At 37.5% G+C, this 6,000-nt stretch overlaps 1 pseudogene; it reads left to right on the forward strand.

Moving 5' to 3' along the window:
• Positions 1–4,631: 4,631 nt before the first annotated feature.
• Positions 4,632–5,426, forward strand: LOC133099946 (olfactory receptor 5B3-like; annotated as a pseudogene).
• The last annotated feature ends 574 nt before the right edge of the window (positions 5,427–6,000 follow it).

Below are 6,000 nucleotides of genomic sequence, written 5' to 3' on the forward strand. Positions count from 1 at the left end.
CAGGGGACACGGGTTCGAGCCCTGGTCTGGGAAGATCCCACATGCTGCGGAGCGACTAGGCCCGTGAGCCACAATTGCTGAGCCTGCGCGCCTGGAGCCTGTGCTCCGCAACAAGAGAGGCCGCGACAGTGAGAGGCCCGCGCACCGCGATGAAGAGTGGCCCCCACTTGCCGCAACTAGAGAAAGCCCTCGCACAGAAACAAAGACCCAACACAGCCATAAATAAATAAATAATTTTTAAAAAAATTAAGGTATAACATGCATACAGAAAAGTGTGCAGAGGATGCTTTCTTAATCCATTATTTTTTATGATGACTTCTGAAGTGGTGTTGAAGTGTCTTTTCTCCTTGAGGAATATTGTTTTGTGGCTTACTTCTACCCATGCAATTTGGAAATTTTAGAGGCAATTTAACGTTCAAAGACTTTTAAATGAAGGCATAGCTTTCTTAGCAATGCAATTCCTTCAAAAACATGGAGGTTTGTTATCCGTTTTCTCCCATATTCTAGTAACCACACCCCAAAATGTTTTTTTCTAGCTATGACTCTCTAGCCTGCTTCATTTATTTTCATTCATACTCTCATACCTTTCTCTTTTATCTTAATAGTGGCTGTACAAGTTATACATTGCTGGTAGCACACTATTAGATTATAGCCTTAAAAAATAGCTAGTTTTGTTTATGTGATAACAAAATAAAAAAGAACGTCAGTGGAAAAACTAATGAAGTTTGAATAAACTCCTTACTTTTTAGTTAACCACAAAGTACTGATGTTGAATTATTTGGAAAAATGCACCACAATAACGTAAGATTAAAAAACCTTAGACGTAAAGTTCTTGAGCAAACTGGGTGAATGGCATACAGGAATTCTCAATACTATCTCTGAAATTTTGTGTAAATCTGAAATAATTCCAACATTAAAAGTTTATTTAAAATAATTTTAGGGACTTCCCTGGTGGCGCAGTGGTTGAGAATCCGCCTGCCAATGCAGGGTACATGGGTTTGAGCCCTGGTCTGGGAAGATCCCACATGTCGTGGAGCAACGAAGCCCGTGCGCCACAACTACTGAGCCTGTGCTTTAGAGCCTGCGAGCTACATCTACTGAGCCTGTGTGTCACGACTACTGAAGCCCACATGCCTAGAGCCCGTGCTCTGCAACAAGAGAAGCCACCACAATGAGAAGCCTGCAACGAAGAGTGGCCCCCGCTCGCCACAACTAGAGAAAGCCCATGCACATCAACAAAGACCCAACTGAGCCAAAAATAAATAAATAAATAGATTTATTAAAAAATAATAATAATTTTAGTGGTGGGCCTTCTAGACAGCACTGTGAAGAATTCAACAGACCTTCTCTCCATTGAAACAACAATATAACTGGTGAAAAATTCTTTAAAAAGAAAACAGTCATTTGAAGTCCCTTGAACTTGTTCTAAGGTATATGCACCCTTATGTTCATTGCAGCAGTATTTACAATAGCCAAGATATGGAGGACACCTAAGTGCCCATTAATAGATGAATGGATAAAGAAGAAGTGGTGTATACATATATACAATGGAATATTACTCAGCCATAAAAAAGAATGAAAATTTGCCACTTGTGACAACATGAATGGACCAAGAGGGTATTATACTAAGTGAAATAAGGTCAGACAGGGAAAGGCAAATACTTTATGATTTCACATATATGTGAAATCTGAAAAACAAAACAAATGAACAAACATGAAAAACAGAAACAGAGTCATAGATACAGAGAACAAACAAGTGGTTGCTGAAGAAGAGAGGGTGGGGGATTAGTGAAATAAGTGAAGGGGATTAAAAGGCACCACCTCCAATTATAAAATAAATAAGTCATGGGGATGTAATATAGAGAATAGATATTATAGTCAATAGTACTGTAATAACTTTAAATTGAGAGAGATGGTAACTAAACTTATTGTGGTGATCATCTTTAATGTATATAAGTATCAAGTCACAGTGTTATACACCTGAAACTAATATAACATTGTATGTCAATTATACTCCAACTTTTAAAAAAGGCCGAGGGAGTTCATCATTGGCAGATCTGCCTGATAGGAAATGCTAAACGCAGTCCTTCAAGTTGAAATGAGAAGATGTTATGCAGCAATGCAAAAGCATATGAAATATAAAACTCACTGGTAAAGGTAAATATATAGACAAATACAGAATACTGCAATACGGTAATTGAGGTATGTAAATCACTTTGAATTCTAGTACAGAATATAAAAGATAAACAGATAAAAATAACTATAACTATAATTCTGTATTACTGGAAACAAAATATAAAAAAATATATTTTGTGATCTCAATAACATAAAGAGAAGAGGAGGTATATAGGAGTAGAGTTTTGTATGTGATGGAAGTTAAGTTGTTATCAGTTGAAAAGAGACTGTTATAAGATGTTTTATGTAAGTCCCAGTAATCACAGAGAAAGTACCAGTAGAATATGTGCAAAAGAAAATGAGAAAGGAATCAAAGCATATCTATCACTACAAAAAATCAACAAAGCACAAAGGAAGTCATCAAGAGAGTAAAAGAGGGAAAAAATAGCTATAAGACAGAAAACAATAACAAAAGGAAAATAACTAGTTCCTCTGTGATGGTTAATTATATGTGTCAACCTGAGTAGGTCAGCAGATGCCCAGATATGTGGTTAAACGTTATTTCTGAGTGTGTCTGTAAAGACGTTTGCAGAAGACATCAGCATTTGAATTAGTGAACTGAGTGTAGCAGACGGCCCTCCCTGAATAAAACAAAAAGAAAGTTGAATTCACTCTCTGTTTGACTGCTTGAGCTCAAGACATTGATCATTTCCTGCCCTTGGCACAAAAAAGCTCAGCATTTGTGTTTAGATGATAGAACTCTTCTATATTGTAGTTGTGGCAGTGGTTACATGACCAGATAAATTAGACCAAATTCTTAGAATCATGCATGAAAAACTATGGATATTAATTGTTTGTAAATTATACTTTAAGTAGAAAATGGAAAAAAAGAAGAAAAAACCAATTAATATGAAAACATGTGTACACCCTCAACATATCCAGCAGGATCCCACAGGCAATTTAATTCTATCTTCTCTAAGAACGTGGGATGAGAGCTAAGGATGCCCTCATGGGGAAAAGCCCCTGAGAATTCTGTGTTTCTATAACTCCCTTCTGATTCCCATGAATTAGCCACTGAAATCCCAATGACTCAAGGTGACATCATTTTAGAGGCACCAGACTGTGTGCTGAGCCCCCTTGGCCATCATTTTTTCATCTGTTTGTTAGTAGTTGTAAGTGCATGCAGGCATCCCCCGCTGAGGATTTGCTATGATGCTGCAATCATGGTCAGAGAAAACGTCTCAAGATAAAAATTATATTGATTGGCTTTGAAATGATAACCTCTCAGCAAGGTGTTTTACCGATCTTCCCTCATTTGCTAATCACAGGCACAATTCTGTGAAATATATGGAAGAGGTAATTTTATTAATGATTTTTCAAATAAGGAGAAGACAAGTGACTTCTTCAAGAGCATAGTCAGAATTAGTGGTGGATTCAGGACTTTTACCCAGGTTTCTAACTCCATGTTTCGTTCTTTTCTCCATCTTTACTTGTCTTAGAGGTCTTGGAATCTTTCAACCAGTACCTGATAAAGAACATCTCTAACAGTATACATGCATTATTCCATGACTAAATGTCTGATTTCAGAATCACTATTCAGGACTGACTGTCTCTTCTCTTCTAGCAGCAAGGTAAGCGTCTATGTTTCATATACATTTTTAGTGAGAAGTATAATTCATACAAAATCTATGGGGCAGCTATACCTACTATGAGTTATCTGAGCACAGAAAGAGATGATTTGAACTTTTTTTTTCTGAAACAGTGAGTTGAGGCTGGGGTTTAAATGTTAAAATTTCCATCAATAGGGAGTTTACTGACACTTATGGAATATAATCATGTTGTTTTCCTAAAAAAGAATAACAACAAATAAAGGATAGATAATCCTGTTACTAAGTCTTAATTTCATCTTAGTTACTATCTCGTGTCCTCTCACTGGAGGCAAAAAAAGAAAAAAGAAAACCATAAGAGGGTGAAATAACCCTTCTTTAACCCACAGAAGTGTTCTAATCAAATTAGCAAGATCCTAACTCTATTGTAATCTTTTCCCCATAATCTCATCCTTATTACTACTAGCACATTTACAAATGCTGCTGGTGAGGTGGCTAAAAGCACAGGCTTCTGATGTGGTCACAGCTGGGTTTGATTCTTAAATCCTGAATCTTCTTCATACTAACTGTGTAATTGTGCAGCTTTATATAGCTTCTTAAGTTCTCAGTTCTCTTAATGGCAAAATGGGAATAATAATACTATCTACCTTACAACATTACTGAGGATTAAAGAAAAAGATATGTGTATTTATATACTTGCATATACATAAATAAACACATGAATAAGTATATAGGCACACACATGCATAAATATAATTATAAATGCATATGGCTGTTAATATTGTTTGTAGAACATACTATATTCTACAAGTAGTTATGATTGCCAAAGATTTGCAAACATAATGACTGTAGGGGTTAGGCTTGTAAAATGAATATGAGAAAGGCTTAGGAGTACAATGGTAGAGAATAATGATAGATGGCCTTCTAAAGGACTCAAACCTCAGTAACCTGTCTCTGGTGGACTTTGGTTACTCTACAGCTGTCACTCCCAAGGTGATGACTGGGTTCCCTGTAGGAGACAAGGTCATCTCCTACAATGCATGTGCTGCTCAGATGTTCTTTCCTGTAGCCTTGGCCACTGTGGAAAATTTCTTCTTGGCATCAATGGCTTATGACCAATACGCAGCAGTGTGCAAACCCCTGCATTACACCACCACCATGACAACAAGTGTGTGTGCTGGTCTGGCCATAAGCTCCTACATCTATGGCTTTCTGAATGCCTCTATTCACATTAGAGACACGTTCAGTGTCTCTTTCTGTATGTCCAATCTAGTACATCGCTTTTTCTGTGATGTTCCAGCAGTCATGGCTCTCTCTTGCTCTGATAGACGTGTTAGTGAGCTGGTACTTGTTTTTGTGGCAAGCTTCAATATCTGTTTTGCTCTCCTGGTTATCTTGATTCCCTACCTGTTCATATTTATCACCATCATGAAAATGCACTCAGCTGGGGGATATCAGAAGGCTTTGTCTACCTGTGCTTCTCACCTCACTACAGTCTCCATCTTCTATAGACAGTCAGTTTTAAGTAGTTACAGCCCAGCTCCAGTCATTCCATGGACACAGACAAAATTGCCTCTGTATTCTATACAACAGTCTTCCCCATGCTGAACCCCCCTGGTCTATAGTTTAAAGAACAGGGAGGTTAAAAATCCTTTCAAGAAAGTAGTTGAGAAGGCAAAATTGTCTCTAGGCTTCACCTTTTAAAGTTGTAAGATCCCAAAAAACCTAGTTTCATTCCTCTCTTATCTTTAACATGAAATGACTCACATTTTAAGGCCCACATTACACCTAAATCATATTTTCTCTACCATATGGCAATGCAAGTATATAGATAAAACATTGGACACACAAACCCATGAATAGCACGTGCAAAAGGGAATTCCCTGGCAGTCCAGTGGTTAAGACTTCGTGCTTTCACCACTGCCGAGGGCCTGGGTTCAATCCCTGGCGGGGGAACTAAGATCCCCACAAGAAGCTCAGAAGACTTTAGTAAGTGTTTTAGATCAGAAAATATGGTTGGAAAGGGCTTTTTTTTTCTCCAAAACTTGTGCTAATTTTTTTTCTCCTAGTTATGTTTTAGAAGCTGATTGGGGATTGACAAATAAATATTTGTAGAATCAAATTGTGTTGTAGACATTTCACAGTGTTTCCCGTGACAATATCCCTCCACTTCCTACGAACAGCATCCAGATTGTCTTCAGGGAATCTCTCTATGTTATTTGATATAAATAATATTAGCTGCGATAGAAGCAAAGTCAAAAATTGCAGTGCCTTAACC

The sequence above is a fragment of the Eubalaena glacialis genome, chromosome 10 (assembly GCF_028564815.1).
Source record: "Eubalaena glacialis isolate mEubGla1 chromosome 10, mEubGla1.1.hap2.+ XY, whole genome shotgun sequence".
In the NCBI taxonomy this organism is placed as follows: Eukaryota; Metazoa; Chordata; class Mammalia; order Artiodactyla; family Balaenidae; genus Eubalaena; species Eubalaena glacialis.